The 23,245-nt window shown below is 40.5% G+C and overlaps 1 long non-coding RNA gene across 1 annotated transcript; it reads left to right on the plus strand.

Annotated features, from left to right (window-relative positions):
• The first annotated feature begins 7,840 nt into the window (after nucleotides 1-7,840).
• Nucleotides 7,841-10,298, plus strand: LOC130853719 (uncharacterized). Its single transcript, XR_009053863.1, has 3 exons — nucleotides 7,841-7,976; nucleotides 9,529-9,707; nucleotides 10,188-10,298. It is a non-coding gene; the product is annotated as an uncharacterized LOC130853719 (long non-coding RNA).
• The last annotated feature ends 12,947 nt before the right edge of the window (nucleotides 10,299-23,245 follow it).

Raw genomic sequence — 23,245 nt, forward strand, 5'->3', positions numbered from 1 at the left:
ATGTGTCAATGTAGTTTCATCAATTGTAAGAAATAAATGTACCACTCGGTGGGAATTGTTGATAATGGGGGATGTTATGAATGTATGTGGGCAGGGGTTATATGGGAAATCTCTGTAACTCCTTCGATTTTTTTTGTACATCTAAAACTGCCCTTAAAAAGATCTTAAAGCAAGAAAAAAATGGAGCTGAAATACGGATGAGATTTTAGAAATTACACAGGATGTGAAGGATGAAGAGTAATTTGGAGACTTTGGTAAGTACAGATGACAGGTAAATACATTCTATCATACAACTTAATTGATGTACTTGAAATAAAGAATATAACAAAACAGAAAATTTTATTTAGAAAGGAAATTTTAAGGGTTTAAAAAAATTTCTTGAAATGACAAACCATATTATTAGATCGAGTGCTTATCACATCTTAAGAAAAATACATAAAAAGTAATCATTAAGCAAGACATATTCTTTGAAGTGACTAAACTTTAAAAATGAATATAAATCCTATAAGCATCCAGGAAGAAAATGATCATTTATAAGGGGAAAAAGATAATTCTTGCTTCAAACTATCCCAACTGTATTTAGGGAGGAAAATCCTACAGAGGGTGAGAGAGAAATATTGTGACCCATAAATTCTATATATTCAGGTTGTTAGTCACCTGAAAAGATATGAAAAGAAAATTTCAAATAAACAGAAAAAAATAACTCCTGTAGTGTAATCTATGGCCTTTCCTATAATACTAATATGGAAAGATTTAAAAAATATGGATAAGTTCCATGTGCCATAAAATGAAAGTACCATATATAATGATCTTTGGACAAAGATGTTTATTACAGCTTTGTTCATAGGGGCTAAACTTTGGAAACAAGCTGAACATTTTTCAATTAGGGAGCAGCAGTTCTGTTTATATCATAAACTCTTATGCAGCTGACAAAAGTAGAGACAGAGAGATAAAAAGAGAGAAAAAGGAGGGGGTGGGAGGGGTGGGGAAGGGGAAGAGGAGAGGTAGGGAAGGCACCAGGGAGGGAAATTAAATTAGAGGAATTTCCATCTGATATTGTTGAGTGAGAAAAGCAAAATGAAGAAATCACATATAATATGATTCCATTTGAGTAATCAAACAACTGTTGAAGAGTTATATCTGTCTATTTATCTACCATCCATGCTAATATTTAAGTATTGTACATTTATATGCACAAACACCAAAGATGAGTATACATTTGTATATGATTATAAGAGCTATTCGTAGTGAGGTGGATGGACCTAGAGTAATACCGTATGCTAACACATATATATGGAATCTAGAAAAATGGTACTGATGAACCTAATGGCAGGGTAGGAATAGACATGCAGACATAGATAATGGACTTGAGGGCACAGGGGGAGGGGAAGCTGGGATGTAGTGAGAGAGTAGCATTGGCATATACACACTACCAAATGTAAAATAGATGGCTAGTGGGAAGCTACTACAGAGCACAGGGAGATCAGCTTGATGCTTTGTGGTGACCTAAAGGGGTGGGATACGGGGGGTGGGATAGGGAGGGTGGGAGGGAGGCTCAAGAGGGAGGGGATATGGGGATATATGTATACATTGTTGTACAGCAGAAACTGACACAATACTATAAAGCAACTATATTCCAATAAAGATAAAAAAAAAGGAGCAGGGGGCAATATGGAAGTAGACATGACTGGTTGTAATCATGGACTCCTTGAGTGTGGGGACATGAGCTTGGAGGCTGAAGTGACTGCAAAGAGGAAAAAGAAGAAAGGAGGAGAAAGTAAAAATGAAAAAAGACTGCTCAGCAAGCAAATAGTATGTTTAATGTATTTATGCCAAATCTGAACTCTTGGTTTTATGTATCCATATTCTTATTACTTTCTAATATGTTAATTTCTATCATTATCTTTATCCTTTAACTATTTGAAAAAATTCTCTGTCTCTTGTGGATACATAATTCTCTGTCACGTGTATTATATTTTCCCAAGTTTTTAAAGCGTCTTTTGATTTTGATTATGGTGATTTTGTAGAACTACTTACATTTCATAGTCAAATTTGTCCATCTCTTCCTTTATCATTAATGAATTCTGTGCATTTTTAGAAAGGTTTTATATATCCCAGCATTATAAAAATATATTCTCTTCTGGTTCAGTTATAATTTCATTTATGTTTGGATATTTGCCACAATTGCAAATAAGTTTGGTATGAGGATCTAAGTGGGAGCCTGTGTTTCCTGCTCCTGGCCCTGCCCTCCACATCGAGCTGATTCTTATGGTACTGCTTATTCAGTAGCTCATTTCCCCTCTCTTACTGAAATGTCACATTTATGAAATTCAATACACATTTATTCTCGCTTGCATTTCTTGATTCTGTCTTATTCTATTCATTTATTTCTGCATCTGAACTGCTGGATTTTTACAATTTAAATATATTTGACATAACATTGTGTAAATTTAAGGTGTACAACATGATAATTTGGTAAGTTTATATAGTGTAATATATACTGCCATTATAGCAGTAATTAGCACTTCTATCATGTTACATAATTGTCATTTCTTTTTAGTGGCTAAAGCACTGAATTTTAATTATTTTCTAACTTTTAACATCTGGCAGAGCAAACCTCGCTACCTTTTCCCTCCCGACTACTAATTTCTATGATTTTTCTTGGTTACTCTTGTGTATTTAGTCTTAATACTGAAAAAAACATTTAAAAACCAAGTTTCTAAAAAGAAAAATTTTTGAATTTTTATTATGATTGCATTAAATTAATTATTATTATATGACATACCCTAAGACTTCCTCTCGCAGACAAAAACATGTCTCTCTGTTTACTTGAGTCATATTTTATGTCTCTCAAGAGAGTGGGTGAGGCCTTCTAAGCAAAACAAAAAAAGACCCAGAAATTATAAGGGAAAAGACTAACAGATATCAGTACACATTAAAAAAAAAATAGTCGCCAAAGAGAAAAAACGGCAGAAGTTAAATTAAAAGACAGGTTGAACTGGAAAAATATTTGCCACACATGTCAGAAAAGAACATGTCACTAGTGTAAAACCAGGAATTTCTCATCCATCACCAAAATACCAAAACCCGATAGAAAAACTGACAGCATGCAAGGCAATCCACAAAGAAAAGGCTAAAAACAACAACAGAAACACAACCAATAGCATATTATTGTTCACCTATCAGCCTGGCAAAGAGTAAATTGCCTTGTTTGGGAAGAGGAGGGGAAAGAGCCTCTCTTACGCTTTGGCAGGAGTGCGAATTTGTGCATTGCCTTTGGAGAGTGATTTAGCAGTTCCTAACAAATGAACAAAAGACAGATTCTTGGATCTTACAATTGCCCCTCTAAGGATTTATTCTACAAGTCACACTGCTGCATGTCCAAAAAGGCACTTAAACAAGGATGTGATATTATCTGTAAAGGCCAAAGATGGAAAGCGCTTAAATGCCAAGCTATAGGGGTTTGGTATTTTGGTGATGGATGAGATGGTAAAATGCTTTCTTATTCTTCCATAAAATAAAATACAATGCAGTCTTGAAAAAGAATGAGTTTGTCTGTATGTGCTGAAATGTATTGTTGCCGTAAAGAAGAGCTAGAAGCAGAGGAGTGGGTTCTGATGCTCTCATTTGACATGAGAAGTATATGTAAACATACACAGATGAGCACAGGGGTGGCCACATGCAAGGGGACTGGGGAGGCACACAGAAACTATGAATGATGGTTATATCTTGCCAGGAGTTTGGGGGTCTGGTTTGTGAGGGAGATTTGCTTTTCATTTTTTTTTACCTTTATGTAGTATTTGGATTTTTTCTAACACATACTTGCCTTACCTTTCAATAAATAAATAAATAAAAGAGGATTAGATTAAAAACCTAAGACTGAACCTGAGATATGAATCATCAATGTTTGGCAAACAAATAGTATAGATTATCTCTCTCCGAACTCAATTGTAATTTGCAAAATTGGCCAAGTTATGAGTTCCTAAGTTTTGTGAAAATTTGAATTCCATCCCATTATGCTTTTGAATTTTGAGAGCAGGTGGCTTGAGACCCTGGTATGAGTGGAACTGTGTGTCAGGGATCAATTTCAATTAAAAGAAAAGAGGTTTAGATTGATTAGCTAGCATGAGATGAACTTTTACAGAGAAGGTAAGATTGACATAGTGATGGGGAGAGGAAACAAAAATGACGGGGGTGGATTTTGCTAATATTACACACAACGCTGAAACTTGCTCAGCCTTTGCTTTCTCTTAGTTCATCCTCTTAGGGGAAATGCATTATCAAACTATTCTGCTTTCTTTTTCTGTACCTGAGTATGACTTTTGTTTCAACCCTCTTTGGCATAAGAATTTTGATTATTTCCTTGGCCTTTGGTCTGATCAAGGTTAGAGTCAATTTCTTCTTGCTGGATCTTTCCGGATTCCTGGCTGTAAGGCTATCTGTGGGAGTCATACAGAAATAGGTTGTAATCTATTAACTGAACGATTGCTCATATATCCTTTGTGAGTCCTGAGAGTGCTGAGAGCTTTTTAGAATAGTTTGGAGATAATACCATGGCCTTGTCCATGCTCATTTTTGAAACAAAGCAGATGTGGAATAATTAGTCGTTGGTTCCATATTTTTGGAAGACATGAGTAATTTTTTTTCCTGAAAGAATGCACAAAGCAAATTCATCTCCCCACAGCAGGGGTGCAGTACAGTGATGTGAACGGGGTTTATGGGAAAGGAAAGGAAGGAGACTGGGCAGGACTCAAATGACGAGGAGATATTCTCTAAGTGGGAAATGGTCACAGGACAGAATTAGAGAAGGCAGATAGGTATGGGGGACTGGATAACAACTCTTAATTTAACAGGCCCAACCAGGTAAGAAACACATGTGTGAGGTACTCCTGGGGCCTCTGTACTGTCAGGGGGGTCTTGATACGAGAGCCGTGGGGATATGATCTACTCCTCCTTCCCGGTAAGTAACTCCCTTTGGAGGCACAGAGACGTGATTCTCAGGTAAGGCCCCTCCACTCACCAGGTGTATGTCAATATGTAAATCACTCACTCTCTGAGAACCTCGATTTTCTCATCAGTGAAATGTAAATATTTAGCACCAGCTTTACAAAATCTTGTGCCTGGCACACAGCAGTTGCTCAATAAATACAAGTTCTCTTTATCCCTCGGGGATTCCTTTTGTCTAAGTACTACTTGTGAATCAGCTTAGCATTCAAAGTCTTCCACGTCTGAACCCCTCATCTTATTGAACAAAGGTAAATTACTAACATTTCTGAATGTTCAACTGATTTTGATAATAGAAACAACTGATATTACTTTGGCAAATTACTCCTTACACAGGCTTCTAGATCTTTCTGTCATATGCACCCTCTGATGCAGCTGGGCTAGGATTAATATGGTCCCCAATAGGTGAATGTGGAAACTGAGGGCTGAGGCATTAAGTGACAGGTACGGTCACAGTGAGTGTTGGGCACAGCCAAGCCTCAGCCAACATCTTCTGATGCCCTGGCCTAAGCTGGTAGCAGTCCCTTAGGCAGGTCCTTAAACGTCAAAGTCATGTGGTTCTTCCTTTCCCCTATGTCCTTCCTTTTTGCCTGTGAAAATGGATTCAGTTTCAGGATTCATCTTAAGACTTTCCTATTCCAGGAATTCTTCCAATGCCAGAGTGAAGTCTGTGTGTGTGTGTGTGTGTGTGTGCGCGTGCACATGTACATGATAAATGTTCTGGCATTTTTGTAGGAGACCCTTTGGAGGCTCTGGAATGCCTCTATAACAGTCTTTCCTTTGCATGGGAAGAAAATGTGGGCAGCAGGCAGTGACCACGTTCTTAAGCAAGAAAGAGTGGGGGGTGTGTGTATGTACCTCTTCATAGAAGATGGGCTTTGCAGACTGCGACACAGGAAAGAAGAGGGATGTGCGATGTTTCTAGGTGCCCTGGGAGAAGTCCCTTTTTGTTTAGAAATTATTTATGCTTCCCTTTGTAATGCTTTTGGAAGAATAGAAAGAAAAACCTGTTTCCCGTATGAGATAAGAATTTTTTGATTGGGTGTGCCTACTGAACCAGCTCCAAATGATATAAGAATTGTGTTTGGATGTCACTGTTGACCCCACAGTACGGTCCTCATAAAAGTAATAAAAGGCCTCAGACACTCCCTCTTCCCTGTTTGGGATGCTCACTGGCTTACCCTCTGTGGAGGCTTGGCTTTGGTAGCAGGCACCCCCATCTGCTCTTTACCCCATAGAGAAGGCAAGTTGATCTGGTTCTGGACCACTGAGGGTGATGTCCAGGTGTTCTTTGTCACCAATTTTGTAAGAATTAAAGGTGCATTAAAGCCCCTTTGTCCTGGCATTTCCATTTCCTTGTGAGGAAAAGAATTAAAGTGAGGTCTGGCCTGTAGCATAGTTTTCCCATGTTGGGAAGGTCCTGAACCACTGAGTGAGTCTTCTTGGAACCAGAAGACCCAAATATCAGCTGCATTCCTGATAAAGTGCTCCAGCTCTCTGGTGCCAGAGCTGCATCTGGTGACAGTGATGGTGACATGGCGAGTAAGAACCTTCTGTCTGGGGGAGGTGGAGTTGGGCCTGGAGTGAAGATGTGTGAGTCTGGATGCCAGAGAACAGAAGCTGAGAGCCTGTGAGGCTGTGCGGGAGGCCCCTGATGTCTAGGTGGGGGCCTGTAGGGGAGGTCTCACAGGGAAGGTTTGTACAAAGAAAGGATTATTTCCCCAGAACACATAGGATAAAACTGCCTGTGCTGAGTTATAAGGTAGCACTTATCACAGAGCCTATAATGAATTAAAGTCACAACTTGGGAGAGGGCATGGGTCTAGGGATGATTGAGGCCACTACTCTCATTAGACAGATGAGGAAAGTTAGGCTCAAAGAGGAGGATCAGAAAACCCAGCTCTCCTGCTCAGGCCACCATGTGGTCACTGGGAAGGAAACCCTCTGAGTCTGAGTGCCCTGACTAGAGTTAGTAGCCATAGCTGGCCCAGACCTAAGGTGATCTCAGGCTTAAGTGGGAACCCTGAGGGCCAGTCAGCTCTGCGTGGGCTCTCCTCTATGGAGCTGGCCGCCCCAAGGGCAGCTGTGATTTGAGGGGCCCATAAAGAGAGTGTGGCCAGAAGCACAGCAGAGAGGCTCATTGTGGGAACAGCTCCCTTTGATGGTGTCCAAAAGGATGTGGAGGAGGCCGAGGTAAGGCCATTTGCAAAAGGCACCTTGAAGTTAAAAACAATTTCACAGAGCTTATAGATAATTTATAGGCAAGGAAAGTGAGTTGGAGAAGTCACCAAAGAATAGATTAATGATTCCATTATCAAATATCTTGGGTTTAGCTTTCTGGAAATTACTGTTCTTCTCTTTAAAAATGACAGCTGGCCTTTACTATAAACATTGCTGCCTCTGGCTTTCCCTCTGAAGTTGGAGTTATTTGGTGCACTGTGAGCCTGTAAGATGTATGGAGGGGCTCTGCGGTTCATCACAGAACTTCCAGAAGCAATCATCTGTTTTTTCCCATTGGTCGTGACATTCCATAGCTAAAGGGTTAGTGGACCCTTTAGTGCTCTCAGTCTTCCTAAAACCAGGAAAGGAATTCTTCCCAGACTGGAAAGTGCCCCAGAATGAGCTTGAAGTAAGATTCTATTTTAGTCCCAATGGGGGCTTCAAAAAAAGAAAGATGGATGGCTAAGGTCATGTGTCACATAAATTGGACACTAGGAGTATCTCATTCAGCATGAAAAACGAGTTGGAAGTGGGGACCCTGGGCAAGCCAAGGAAGGACCTTTTGTTCTTCCTGGGAGCTTTGTCACCTTAAAAGGCCTTTAATCAACCAATTAGTCAATCCATCAGACGTGGCAGCCTAGGACTACTGTTGTTATTTCATAACAGTTTTTAATGAAATTCCATCACTTGGCAGGAGGTAGTTCTGGATGATACTGGACTAAATCTTTCATCTCAAGAATCCCACCATCCAGGTAAGGAAATGGGGTGAAGACAAATGACATATGTGTAAACACAAACAACTAGATATTAATCTGTGTGCTCTGACTGTGAGTGCAATTTGAATGGAGAGAGAGGTGACATTCCTGTGGTCTGGCATCACCAAGGACAATTTCTTGGACTAAGCTGCACTTGAATCATACCTTGAAGATGGTGTTAGTTTCAGCTAGACCAAGAGGAAAAATCGCTTTTTGTAAAAAACTGTATCCCACAGATGCAGTGGGCCCACTTCTGTCCTTACTTTCCAGCCACTCTGCCCCAGGGAATACCAGCATCACCAGAGATCACTACTGCCCAGTGCCAGCTGGGGAGTGCCCCTCATCACCCTGCCAGAGCCACCTCAAAGCCTGCTGCATTAGCTCAAGAGACAAAAGTGATACCAATAAGCCCAGCTCTGCCCTTTTCTAGAAGTAGCCCAGCGTTGGATGACACACCATAAATACAGAGTTCTCTATGAAGAAATTGCTGACTTGCTGATGAATCTTGAGATTATCACTAGCGTGCAAGGGGAAATTACTTTTCTCATTTATGTTGACTAGGAATTAGAGTTTTCTAGGGTCTTTACTACTTCCTTATATTGTCACTTAGATTTTACTATTACATAGTGGTATCACCCGAACTTCCTAAGAGATGCTTTCTTTGAAACCACAAACATCATAGAGAGAAGCAGAGAGCTAGAAACCCCCTCCTCCACCCCTGAAGACCAGAGGATAATTTTTTTTTTTTTCCTGGACAATTTTCCCAAAGAAAAGCAAGCAAGCCAGGGACTGTTAGTCTCTAATTTGGCAGGAGTGGGAACGGCTAGGAGTCCTGCATTCTGAGGTTTCAAGGAAAAGGTCGTAGGTAAGAAGGGAAAAGAAGAGAACAGGGGCACAGGGGCGAGCAGAGAGGGGCTTCTAAAGGCCTCTAAGAATAAGACTAATGCCAGCATGACTATTGCAATAATGTGATAAGCCAGTCCGGCAGCCCTCCAACAAACAAATGTCCCTTCAGCACAGAAATGAAGCCACATGCCGTGCACACAAACCTCTGCTTCTTAGCTGACTTCCAGTGGGCCTGCAGGGATGGGTGTAGCTAACCCTTTCCTCCACCTCATCCCTACTCCATGCACCACAGATGAAGGAGGAAGGACTCCAGCTGCTGAAGGGCTGGGTCTGTGAAGGGGCCGAGCCTGGCCTCAGACCAGCCCAGGGAGCAGGACACACAGTGGTGGGTTGACTTGGGATTTGGCTGCATTTGTGAGGAGTGGTGTCCATATCAGACCAGTGCCCTCCTGTGGCAGTTTTAAAATTCAGGCCCCAATTCTGTGACATTTCTCCCATCAAGGTGTTGCGGGAGGGAGGGGATACGGGGATTTATGTATAAATACAGCAGATTCACTTTGTTGTACAGCAAAAACTGGCACAACGTGTAAGGCAATTATATTCCAATAAAGAGCTTAAAAAAATAAAAGTTATGGGAAAAAAGAAATATGGTCTTTGAGCCCTCATCTTGCTCTGGGTGGGTGTTGACTCTTCCTACCCATAGAATGTGGCAGAAGGGGAGCCATGTCACTTTCAAGGCTGAATCACAAAGGGCTTCCACCTGATCCTCTTGGAACCCTCATTTTTGGAACATTCCCTCTGTGAGAAGCCACATGGAGAGGCCTCATGCAGGTGCTTCAACTGACAGACTTGTTGAGGTCATCCGAGTGCCGACCGACCCAGGTATGTGTTTGGAGACGCTTAGCAGGGACAAGCCGTTCCCACGGTGCCCTGTCTGAGCTCCTGAGCTACAGAGCCTGAGAGCATCGTAAAGTAGTTGTTTTATGTCACTGACGGTGGGACATTTGTCATGTGGCACTAGATAACTCATACACAATCCAGACATTTTGGTTACTGTACACCTAGGCCTTGTCTGTCATGCTCCCTCAAAGGTGGATGAAGAGAAAAAGAAAGTGCACTGCGTGTCCTGGGAGGAGATTCTGGGGCATTGTGGAAATTAGGCATTACCTGGGTAGAGGGAGTTTTATCCATTAGATTAGAAAAGAACAAACAAAAAATTAGGAGAGAAAAGCTTTTGTTAATTTCAGAAAAACCAAGGATAAAATGCATAAAAAATAAATCTTACGAGCACCCTGACATTAAAATTAGGAAAAGAAAATCTCTACAAAAGCTGGGCTAATTTTAGCCTTCCCTCTGCCATAGGACATCTATATGTCGTAAGAATGCAAGAAAAGGTTCTCACATATGCGCGAGTCCAGAAAGTTTTTCCTTTACAATCTCTCTTGATCCCTGCGTGCCCAGCTGAAGGACAAGTCACAGGAAACTGCATGAGAAGCTGACGTGATGAAGAGTGGGCTCAGTGATGCAGGTGAATATCAGAGTCTTCCAGGAGCCTCCTCTCGCCCTCCCCTCTCCTCCTGAGTCTGCGTCTGCTCATTTTACCTCCTCAGTGTCTCTTATCTCCACCTCCTCCTGCCTTCACTGTCCTGCCCCACTCCCCACCCCGTGCTCCAAGCTGACCCATCCCTCTTCTACTCCTCTAGTTGGGGAAGAGAGTGACACAGAAGCGTGACCTTATCACTCTACAGCTTAGAATGGCTCCCAGGCTCCCTTCACTGCCCCTGTGGTACTCCCCTCCCCAGGGCGCTGCTGGTTCTGCAGAGGCCTGCCCTCTCTGACCTCTTGTCCCATTCATGTGCAGCCCAGGCCAGGCCCCACTGTCCCAGAGCACTGTGGGCAGGTGGTCATGCATCTCAGGTCACGGCTGTTCCCCTCCCCAGCCCCTGAGCCTGGGAAGGCGGCGTGCTCTCAGGTCTGCTCATCATCCAGGCCTTAATATGCCAGGTGGGCACTGTGTATTCAGTCAGTGTTGTTGAAGGAAGAATAATGAGCTTCAGCTTCAGTTAAAGTTGTGTGCCATGCTTCCCTCTTCCACTACCTGGTGATGCCTCCACAGGCCTGTGTCTCGTTGGCCTTTGTGAGTTCTTTGTACGTTATGGGCTCTGCATGGGGTGAATGAGTTGATGCTATGGATTGAGACAAACTTAGCTCTGGATGGCATTTTGGGGATGAATAGAAGGTCACATCTTGACCTCATCCTTCAATTAGAAGGCCACCATCTGTAGGAAGTTTTCTCTGATTTCCCAGGCAAGGACAGATCCTTCCTGCTCCTTTGGGGCTTTTTAAAAAATCACAGTATAACATTGCTTTCCACATTGTATTTTAATGTTAATTTATGTCTCATTTCACCTAAGTTGGGAGCATATTAAGAGGCCAGAATTAAGTTTGATCCATCTTGTTCACAACAGCATGAGGTATTGATGGGAGGGATGGATGAATGCAATTGGGATGTGGGAGTAGAGAAGGATATGAGAGGAGATGCTTCAATGGATGGGAGCCACAGTGGCCCAGACCAGGCCCCACCTGCCTGGCCAGAGGCCGCTCACCTGTACACCTCTTGACCCCAGGCTGGGGCACCTTCGGAAGCTTGTTTGAACTCTAGTTTCAGAGACATGCTCCTTCACTTCTGGGTGTTGCACATAGAGAAACTAATAAAATCTGGGAAACTGGAGAAGAGTCATTCAGATGAGCATGTGGGGTTGGCGTGTTTCAGGGGACATTGTGTGACCTTTTCCACCTGCCTTTGGAAGGGAGGGAGTAGGTTTGTCAGCAGAGCCCAAACTTAACCTTCAGAGGAGCCCACCACCCGCTCTCAGCAGTGCATGTGTCCTAGCGCGTTGCAGCTCCCCATCCTGTGTGCACAGAGGTTGGCAGGCAGGTGGCAGTGGGGGCAGTGGCTTCCCTGGAGAGACAGGTATCCACCGGGGCAGCGCTGCCTCCGTGGTGCAGCCTGCAGGCCGGGGAGCAGGCAGCGAACTCTGCCCTAGGGCAGAGGCTTTCCAAAGTTCAATCAGCACTTTGTGATGAATCCTGAGGGACACAGGCACAGAGGTGGGTTACTTGTGGAAGGATCCCTTGTGCTCCAGAAGGCTGCTAAAATTGCTATGAATGCTCTGACAGAGGCAGGTTCAAAGGCCCAGGAGCACAGAAAGGAGGAATCTCTTACCTCTGATTAAAGGAGTTAGTGGTGAAGGCGGCCTCGTGGAGAAGATGGCACATGAGTTAGACACTGAGGATGCATGTGATTTTAGGAGTCGAGAAGGAGCGGGAGAGAAGAAAAGACAATGACATGAGCAAAGGCAGAAGAGCCTGGGGATGCTTGTGAGCTGAGAGCAGAGGGTCCTGAGGAGCTGGTAGGAGCTGACTCTGGGGCCGTGGCAGATTATTTAGGGCCTTCAGTGCTGCCTAAGGAGTCTGGGACTTTCCCCCGTGAGTCAGACAGGAGAGACTGAAGATGTTCTACCTGATGGCAGCTCTACCTGCCACATCAGAGACGAGAGACACGGTGATGAGTTAATGTGTGAGGGTGGTCCTGGGGCAAGACCCCGGGCAGGAGAGGTGGGGCTCCAGAGCACAATGGAGCAGAGAGAAGCAATCGGAGAAGATCTCGCAGCTCCTCCCCTCGTCAAATGACAGTTGGAATTTCTTTATCTTACTCAAGGAGTCTGAATCTTTCAGATTAGAATCACTATTTTTGTGCTTTGTGTATAGATGCTGAAATATGAATCCAGCTATGCTAAGGAAAGATTTGTCCAAGGGGAAAATAGGTTCTGTGACTTGCAAAATTGATGAATTTGGACTAAAAATCACAGAGTTGCTGCTCTGCAAGTTCTGTAAATGCTATAAAAAGGCAGTTGAGAATAGTGATAAAAGCATGGGCTCTGGAGCCAGCCCACCAGAGTTCAAATCCCAGCTTTGCCACTTGGCAGCTGTGTGACTTTGAGCAATTACTTAACCTCTCTGTACTTCAGCTCTCACACTGTAAAAACTGACATAATAGTATCTAGTTCCTAGGGTTGTTTCAATGAGGAGAACTGGACCCAATCAGCACTATATAGAAGTTAATTTTTACTTTTATTGCTATTGATTCAGAATTCAAACAATTTGGTATTAGTAAAAGCAGGGGAACAAAACTGAGGGGAGGTTGAGAAGAAAATTTAATGATAAATCCAGGCAAAAAGCCTGTGTATAAAATTAAACATGAAAAAAAAATGCCTGGCTAGTAAAAACAAAGTACTGTTTCTGGCAGAAGCATTATTTTCCATTGTAAATACTATGGTTATTAAGTCCTCGTGTGATTTTTGGCATCTTTTCATTTTTTTGGAGGATATTTTCAATAGTTTTATTTCCTTCTCACTATCCTTATATGACTTCATAATGCTTTTTGGGGGAAATTATGGGAGCTAAGAGGCCTTAATAGAGATTATTAAATGCATAATCTCAGAGTGTCTTAACAGAGTTGTCACTGGTATTCTCAGAGTGCTGTTTCTGGTGTGTTTTTTGCCACATATATATGGTGTGACATTTTTTGAGAAATGTATTATATTTTAGAATGTTATAAAGAAAGAGTCACAGACTTGACTTTTATTATAAATATATTGACAATATATTATATTTTGAATTTTCTTTTTCTAATTTTATTTGCTAACCCGGTCTTTCATGACAAAGAAGTTTTAGCACACAATGAGAATATCTTGTATATTTGGAGCTGTTAAGAATAACTGTGACAAAAGCACAGAGCATTATTTCTATGATTTTATTTAAAAGGCCTTTCTCTAATACCACTCTGGATATGCTCTCATCTGACTGTGGAAGAATTAGGGTTAACATTTGAGACTGAAAATTCACCTTATATAAAATTTGTCTATGTTTCCCTACTTTCAATGAAAAAACTCAGATTGAACAAATATGATTTCCGCATATCTAGACAAGTGACATTATTATGAAAATTGAATTTTGTAACTGATTTAAGTTGCTTTACTCACATGCTTAAAACTATGTGGACACGTTCTTTGATTCACATCCCACCCATTAGAAATTTTAAAGGACAACAGAAGCAACAATTTTTCTCAAACAAGCACTATCCTGAAAGTTTGGTTCTAGATGCCATTATATATCAATTTTTCACCAATATGTTCTGGTTCATTTGCTTCAAAGGAAACATTTTAATTTGTTTTGGTTTTCTTTTGATGGCTTTCTACTTGCCAAAGATAACCCTCTATTACATTTTCCTGTGGTTCACTTTTCTGCATAAATAGGAATTGTCTTACATTATTGGGCAGCATTCGTCTCATTCTGCCAGCTTAGAGGGAGGCGGTTCCAGGGGACGGTAGGGCCTTGAGCCACCCTAGACCTTATTTTGGATGTTGTCCAGGAGGTTATGGGAAGAAATTTGTTTTGAAGCTGATTTAACATCTCATGGGTTCCCTATTATTATGTAACACTTATAAAGAACTCAGACCCATGTGGTTCAGTCCCAGAGCAGTGTTGTGGTCAAATGAACACAGTCCAGCTACCAACAGCTATTTCAAAAGAGTTCAAGTTCTTTACTCATGTTTCTCAAAAAAGAAGAAAAAGGAGGAAGAGGGGGAAGAGGGGGGAGGAGGAGGAGAAAGAGGGGGAGGAGAAGCAGGAGAAGAGGAGGAGGTCATGGAGCTGGAACCCCTTTTTGTTACTTAGGTTTCCTCAGGTTGGTTAGCTGTTTGAAAACCTCTCTTTAACCCCACACAACTCCAGCCCCTTCCAAAATGTCCCTTTCTTCCCTGTTATTTCGTTATTCCAAGTGCTGAGTTAATAAAGTTGCAAAGAACCTAGCTGGCGAAAAAGAAACCTCTTGGAGGAGGGAGCTGAGGGGGAGCATCCGAGAGCAGAATGGGAGAGGCAGACACCTCCTAAATGAGCAGGCGGAGAGAAGGCTGGAATGACATTCATTAATATGGGAGAGAATTCTAGACACCTTTGAAACTCTAGATTTCACTTTTTCTCCTTCTAATAATGTCATGCTTAGTAATAACTGCACAGAGCCCTTTCCAGCATGTTAGAAGGGGCCTGGGCTGTTTCCATGTGATGCTTTCTTAGTAATTGGAAACCAGCACATCCCAGCAATACTCTTCAGGAAAGTTCCTTACCTCCTACCACTCATGTTTTTTCCCACTGAGAAGCTTCCCCTCAATAATATTTATAGATGATTCTTCCTGGCAATGTAAAAGAATTTCCCTGTTGCTTTCTAACTGTATAGCTATAAGGTGCTTATAGCTGCTGGGGGAGCTCACCTACTTTGTGAGGAAGAAAAGGAAAGAGAAAATATATAGTAACTGTGATACTGGTAAAACCAACAAGCAAACAAACAAGAAAATTCTGGGGGCCGAGAAAGCCCTAGGGGAGGAGAAATGGCGCAGGGCCTGTAACGTACACCTGTGTTCCTCAGGGGTCGTTACTCCTCACTCTTACTGCATCCCCTTCTCTGAGCCGGTGTGTCTGGCTCAGGGCGCGGCTTCAGGACTTACCACCTAGGCGGTCGTTCTGAACGCAGGGGAAGGCTCTTTGGAAGCCAGTGTGGAGAACAGGAGCACTTCACAGATAAATCCATACTGTTCTCACGTGTGAGTTGTGCAGGGCGTACTGTGCCCAGATCCCTGGCTCTGGTTACCTTTGGTGAGTACCTTCTTAGCCAGAGCTTGGCTGACCTGCTGAGCACAGATGTTCTTCTCCAGGTTCTGTTTTGTTTAATATAGTGCTGATAACAAAGTAGCCCTAATATTCATCAAATGGAGGCACAGGGAGATGTACATTCTTTGCTGAAGTTGACACATTTCCTGGGATCCAAATCCAGGAGTCTGGCACCAGTGTCTGGGCCCTTGACTACTCGCTGTATCACAATAAAACAAACCCGGTGCCAACCCCTTGCTGAGCCGCAGGAAGACGGCACTGCAGCCTTCAGTCTCCTGGTCAGTCATCATAGTTGGCCAGTGCCATAGACATCACCATGGTGTTGTCACTAAGAGGCTGCTTGAATGTGGCATGTCAAATGCATCTTCTTAGACCTCTTTCACTAATGCTATGCTTTCATGTGACCATTCCAATTTTTTTTTTAGATTTATTTATTTATTTATTTATTTAATTTTGGCTGCATTGGGTCTTTGTTGCTGTGCATGGGCTTTCTCTAGTTGTGGCAAGTGGAGGCTACTCTTTCTTGCAGTGTGTGGCCTTCTCATTGCAGTGGCTTCTCTTATTGTGTAGCACGGGCTCTAGGCATATGGGCTTCAGTAGTTGTGGCACGTGGGGTCAGTAGTTGTGGCTCGCAGGCTCTAGAGTGCAGGCTCAGTAGTTGTGGCAGATGGGCTTAGTTGCTCCGTGGCATGTGGGATCTTCCTGGCCCAGGGCTCGAACCCATGTCCCCCTGCATTAGCAGGTGGATTCTTAACCACCGCACCACCAGGGAAGCTCTGTGCCCATTCCAATTTAAATAAAAATGTGGAAGTTCCTCCTCCAAGGAGAGGAAGTATTGAGTGAACAGCAGCATTCATCTTGAAGCAGGGCCTGAGAGCTGTGGTGTGTCTCCTAGGCCAGCTCTGCCACTAGGACTTTGAGACCAAACAGTAGGCAGGCGCAGGGACTGCAGATGGGGGTCCACTGTAAGTGAAACTGTAATTTGGTTGCATTTTCTAGTAAAACAAATGACTGCACAAGTGAGGTAAAAAATTGCAAATACATGACTTCACATCTTACTAGAAATATTCTTGCCACAGGACACTAAGTTGATTCTGTAAAATGTGGCAAATATTACCCACCTTGCAAATTCTTTTCTGTTGTTTTTTAGGATTAGAATTACTGTAGTATATGTAAAGTGCTTAGTGCAGTACCTGATGGAGAGTAAATAAAAATAACAGCTATTATAAACAGCACATAATTTATCTAGCATATCCTCTACCCCCCCCCCATTGTAAGTACTTGGTTGATCAGCTGGTAATTCTTCACTTGTAGTAGATTATAAAGAATTTTAATTAATACAAATCATAATAAGTCTTAAAACTCCAGAATTTAAGTAAAGGGTTGTTTTTTCATATGCCTTCATACAACTATCACCCTTCACAAGTTTCCAAATCAGAAAAGGAAAACTGGGGTCTTCTTGCTTGGGTCTACATGATTTTCCCCAGGTATAAGATAACTTCCTAACTGATCTCAGCCCTTTTAGCTCCTAGATGTTTCACTGCTCCAGTATCCCAACTCTTGCTACATGTTCAGTCTCTGAAAGATTAGCCACATCCCAACCTTGATCCTGCTGGGAAAAGTAGTTTTTTTTTCCCCCCAAATTGCTTCCATTTTCTTTTCCTTTGACTCTTCCCAAAGGACTGTTTACTCACTGAGTAATAGAATTTTTCTTTCACATTGTTGTTAATTAAACCCTGACCAATTCATCCTTAGAAGTGACCAATTTAATCATCTAAGGATCAACGTATTAGAAATAGAGTTGCTGGAAATAGTCATTTATGATTCTTATTCCAAATGCAAACCAGTATTTGGAATGTGGTGTCAAATTGTTGCAGTCAAGTGGGATCCCTCATGTTATTGACCAAGACAGTATTTTTTCCTAGTATTTGCCTAAGAATGGAAGACTTTCCAGTTAGGAGTCAGAGTTGCTCCATTCCACTACTTTCCAAAATAGAAAGGAAAGAAGAATGGAAGCAAGCAAGCAAGCAAGAAAGAAGAGGAAGGGAGGCAAACAAAAAGGAAAGAAGGAGGAAGAAATGAAGAAGGAAAGAAGAAAAGAAGCAATGAAGGGAAGCAAAAAGGAGCCCTATGATGAAAACCCAGTAATGAGATTTCCATTTCTGGCAGTTTGACTAGATATCTGAAAAAAATCATACCAGTGCAGAACATCTAAAAATACTGGATAAAATGTTAAAAAATTTAAATGCATGGTTAAACATATGTGAAAATAAGGAACATCCTTAGAGAGTTCAGAAATAACAAGGAGGTTCAAAGCTGGAAATGTGAGCAAACTTCATCCAGTTTTTCCCTGGGAATGCAGTGGGGGCAGGTATTTAACCCCTATAAAGGGTAGAACCTAGAGCTTGGCTTTTTATAGGCTTCACAGTGGGACAAAAGAGAAAGTCTGGGATCTAATCAAGATTCCATGGCAACTAGAGAGCTTCACATAAAGCTGAGATTTGGAAAGATGACAACTTCAATGGATAAACCTAGGAAATACCCATTCTCTACAGCAGCACTCTTAAATAGAACTTTCTGTGTTGATGGAAATGCTCTGTATCTGTAGCTATGTGTGGGCATTGAACTCTTGAATGTTGCTACTGTGACTGAATAACTAAGCTATAATTTTTATTTGTAGCTTTAAATGATTACAAATTTAAATAGTTAGTGGCTGCCATATTGAACAATCCAGCTCTAGAGTCTGGAGCAGGGATGTGCAAACTATAGCCTGAAGGTAAAATCCAGCTCGCCACCTGATTTTCTAAAGTTTTATTGGAACACACAGAGTAGGGGGGGGAAAAACCCTTTCCTCTATCCTCTCATGTTTAGTGACTGGGTCTTGTGAATTAAATTGACAAAAAACAGATTAACAGGAGAAAATGTTTATTATGCATGCACATAGGAGCATCACAGGAAAGAAGTTAAAATCCAAAGAGATGACAGACCTGGGGGCTTATATACCATTTCAACAAAGGGCAACAAATTGTAGAGAAGTGACAAGACAAAGAGAAAGGGGCTTACATTTCAAAGGGGTGGCAAATTGTGGGGAGGTAAATATACAGGGAAATTAATGGAAAATAAAGGTTATTTTAGTAAGATTTGTTTGTGCAGACTCAGGTTGGTGCCATCCCAGTGATGAGTCATCAGTTCTTCCTAGGACAGGAGATGGGATGGGGGACATCTTCACAAAAGGAAATGTATGCCCTGCTCTTAGGCAGAAAGGGGAAGTGTAGAGAGTTCCCCCTGCATTTGCCGTTTTTCAGTTCCTTTCAGCTCACAATAGTCCATATGTCAAAGTGCCATACTTTGAGTGGTATATTGTCATCCCCGTCAACAGCCATACCCATTTGTTAATGTATTGTCTATGGCTGTTTTGCAAAAGAAGAGCAGAGTTGAGTAGTTGCAATGGGAACTGTATGGACAACAGAGCAGAACATATTTTCTTGTTTTAAAATTTTTTAATTTTTTAAAGAACTTTTATTGAGATATAACAGACATACAATAGACTGCATAATTTAAGGTGTATGATTTGATATTTTTTTTCTTATTAGTAATGTATATATGGCAATCCCAATCTTCCAATTCATCCCACCCCAACCCCCCCAACCCCTGCTCTCCCCCATTGGTGTCCATATGTTTATTCTCTACATCTGTGTCTCTAGTTCTGCCTTGCAAACCAGTTGATCTGTACCATTCTTCTAGATTCTGCATATATGTATTAATATACGATATTTGTTTTTCTGACTTACTTCACTCTGTATAACAGTCTCTAGGTCCATCCATATCTCTATGAATGTCTCAATTTCATTCCTTTTTATAGCTGAGTAATATTCCATTATATATATGTACCACATCTTTATCCATTCAACTGTTGATGGACATTTAGGTTGCTTCCATGACATAGCTATTGTAAATAGTGCTGCAATGAACATTAGGATGCCTGTGTCTTTTTGAATTATGATTTTCTCTGGGTATATCTCCAATAATGCAATTGCTGGGTCATATGGTAATTCTGTTTTTAGTTTTGCAAGAAACCGTCATACTATTCTCCATAGTGGCTGTATCAATTTACATTCCCACCAACAATGCAAGAGGGTTCCCTTTTCTCCACATCCTCTCCAGCATTTACTGTTTGTAGATTTTCTGATGATGCTCATTCTCACCGGTGTGAGGTGATACCTCATTGTAGTTTTGATTTGCATTTCTCTAATAATTCATGATGTTGAGCAGCTTTTCATGTGCCTCTTGCCCATCTGTATGTCTTCTTTGGAGAAATTCCTATTTAAGTCTTCTGCCCATTTTTTGATTGGGTTGTTTGTTTGTTTTTTTTGATATTGAGCTGCATGGACTGTTTATATGTTTTGGAGATTAATCCTTTGTTAATTCATTTGCAAATAATTCCTCCCATTCTGAGGGTTGTCTTTTCGTCTTGTTTATAGTTTCCTTTGCTGTGCAAAAGCTTTTAAGTTTCATTAGGTCCCACTTATTTATTTTTGTTTTTATTTCCATTACTCTAGGAGGTGGGTCAAAAAAGATCTTGCTGTGATTTATGTCCAAGAGTGTTCTTCCTATGTTTTCCTCTAAGAGTTTTATAGTGTCTGGCCTTACATTTAGGTCTTTAATCCATTTTGAGTTTATTTTTGTGTATAGTGTTAGGGAGTGTTCTAATTTCCTTCTTTTCCATGTAGCTGTCCAGTTTTCCCAGCACCACTTATTGAAGAGGCTGTCTTTTCTCTATTGTATGTCCTTGGCTCCTTTGTCAAGATTAATTGACCATAGTTTATCTCTGGGCTTTCTATCCTGTTCCATTGATGTATATTTCTGTTTTTGTGCCAGTAGCATATTGTCTTGATTACTGTAGCTTTGTAGTATAGTCTGAAGTTAGGGAGTCTGATTCCTCCAGCTCTAGTTTTTTCCCTCAAGATTGCTTTGGCTATTTGGGGTCTTTTGTGTCTCCATACAAATTTTAGGATATTTTGTTCTAGTTCTGTAAAAAATGCCATTGGTAATTTGATAGGGATTGCCCTGAATCTGTAGATTGCTTTGGGTACTATAGTCATTTTCACAATGTTGATTCTTCCAGTCCAAGAACATGGTATATCTCTCCATCTGTTTGTTCATCTTTGATTTCTTTCATTAGTGTCTTATAGTTTTCTGAGTACAGGTCTTTTACCTCCTTAGTTAGGTTTATTCCTAGGTATTTTATTCTTTTTGTTGCAATGGTGAATGGGATTGTTTACTTAATTTCTCTTTATGATCTTTTGCTGTTAGTGTGTAGAAATGCAAGAGATTTCTCTGTGTTAATTTTGTATCTTGCTACTTTACTAAATTCAATGATTAGCTCAAGTAGTTTTCTGGTGGTATCTTTAGGATTTTCTATGTATGGTATCATGTCATCTGCGAACAGTGACAGTTTTACTTCTTATTTTCCAATTTGGATTCCTTTCATTTCTTTTTCTTCTCTGATTGCTGTGGCAAGGACTTCCAAAACTATGTTGAATAGTAGTGGCAAGAGTGGACATCCTTGTTGTGTTCCTGATCCTAGAGGGGATGCTTTCAGGTTTTCACCATTGAGAATGATATTTGCTATGGGTCTGTCCTATATGGCCTTTATTATGTTGCAGAACATATTTTCTACCTAGTCCTCTACAGAAAAATGTTACTGACCCCTGGCCTCGAGTAACAGAATTGAGATAGATACTTGCCTGACTTGGTCTTGCTTCTGAGTGAAGGGAGGGATAAAGGGAAAAAAAATCAATCAGATTCAGAAAGCTCAGAAAAACTGGGGCAGTATTAAAAACAATCTTCATTGAGAAACATAATAAGTAAAGCCCAGAACATCAAAGACAAAGAAAAGATCTTACATGCTGAGAGAGAGAGAGGGAGAGAGAGAGAGGGAAAGAGAGGGAGAAAAAGAAATGAGCAAGAGAGAAAATACCACCATATTTCTTCAAATCCAAAAGGAACATTTTCTTTAACAATTTAAGGTATTCACATTCATAACCTGTAGACCTATAGATTAGAAAACACTGTGTCATAGTTGAATTGGCAGTATTTTTTTTTCTCAATAATAAATAGAAAAGTGGCATCTCCAACAACTGGTTATATGTTGGGTCTGATGAAATATGGCAACCACAATGGAATGACAACTAGACGGAGAGCTGATTTCTCACCTGCAACAGCAGACAATGTTGACGGGACTTTTCTAGAAGCCAAGCACTGTCCTAAGTGGTTCTAAATTGTCAGCTTATTTAACCTCCACAAAACCTTATGAGGTAAGCTTTATTACTCTTAGGTGTATAAACTGTAAAGGTTTATTACTTTATAGAAAAGAAGACTTAAAGCAGAGTTAAGATTTAGATTCAGGTAGAATGGCTTTAGACCCAGTATTCTTAGTAGCTATATGTTAATGTCTTAGTGAAAAAGAAGAGACAGGAAAATCAAAGAACTGAGATAAAATTGTATACCCAGTGGAGTTATTTTTCAAGAATAAAGGCAAAACCAATGGGACACTTCTATAAGATACATTTCAGGAAGGAAGAAAATTATCTCGTAAGGAAGATCTGTGATGCAAGAAGAAATAGAGAACAAAGAAAGTAGTAAAAATGAGTGAAAATGTAAACAGCATAAGTTCTATTGATAATGTCCAGTTTGTAGTGTTGAAAGAGAACAAATGAAACCTAATAATACTGTCAAAAAGCAAAAAAAGCTGGAAATGAACTGAGAAGATTTAAAATATTCTAAGGTCCTTTAGTGATTTGGGAGAAGGATAAAGATGCTGATATACTCTAAATTGTTTTCAGTTAGATATATCTGTAAAGATTTAAAGAATAGCAATTCAAAAGTATAGAAATTAACTACAAAACTTCCAAACTGGTATAGGTAAAAATGAAATGAGAAATTAAAAACAAACAAAAAAAGAAAAGGACTCTACTAGTCCAAAAGAAGGAAAATAAATTAAAGAAAAAAGAAAAACAGGAAAAGACAAAAAGCACAAAAATAATAGACTAGAAATAAATATATCTATAATCATAATAAATATAAATATTGTCTTTATTTTAAAACAAAACTCATATTAGACTGGATAGAAGAAAATCTAGCCATAAAATGATTATGAGAGACCCGGGTAAAACATAAGGGACACTAAAAGTTTGAAAAACAAGGTTGGAAAAATACACCAGGCATATAGTATTTGAAAGAGAGCTGGTCTAATTGCAGTAGTAACCTAAGAAAGATTTTAAGGAAAAATGCATTACTGGAGATAAAGAGGATAACTATTGGTAAAATATTCCATTTCCAAGAAGGTATAATATTTTAAACCTGGGTTCACCTAATAAATCATTATACAGACCATATTCTGAGTCTACAGTGTATTTAAATCAGAACTTAAACCCCCCCCAAAATTTAATAAAATAATCATCTGTTTGATAGTTTCAGAAATATACTTCTAAATAATTCATGGGACAAAGAAGAAGTCATAATGGAAATATTTAGGACTGAAAAATAAATGAGATTCTATGTATCAGAACTTGCATGTTACAGCTAAACTAATATTTAGAAGGAAATTTATAGCTTTAAATGCTTATATTAAAATGAAAAGAAAAGGGTAATAATATACTTTTTTGGCTAATAGAAGAAAATAAATACTA

This window comes from Hippopotamus amphibius, chromosome 5, assembly GCF_030028045.1.
Source record: "Hippopotamus amphibius kiboko isolate mHipAmp2 chromosome 5, mHipAmp2.hap2, whole genome shotgun sequence".
NCBI classification, from domain to species: domain Eukaryota; kingdom Metazoa; phylum Chordata; class Mammalia; order Artiodactyla; family Hippopotamidae; genus Hippopotamus; species Hippopotamus amphibius.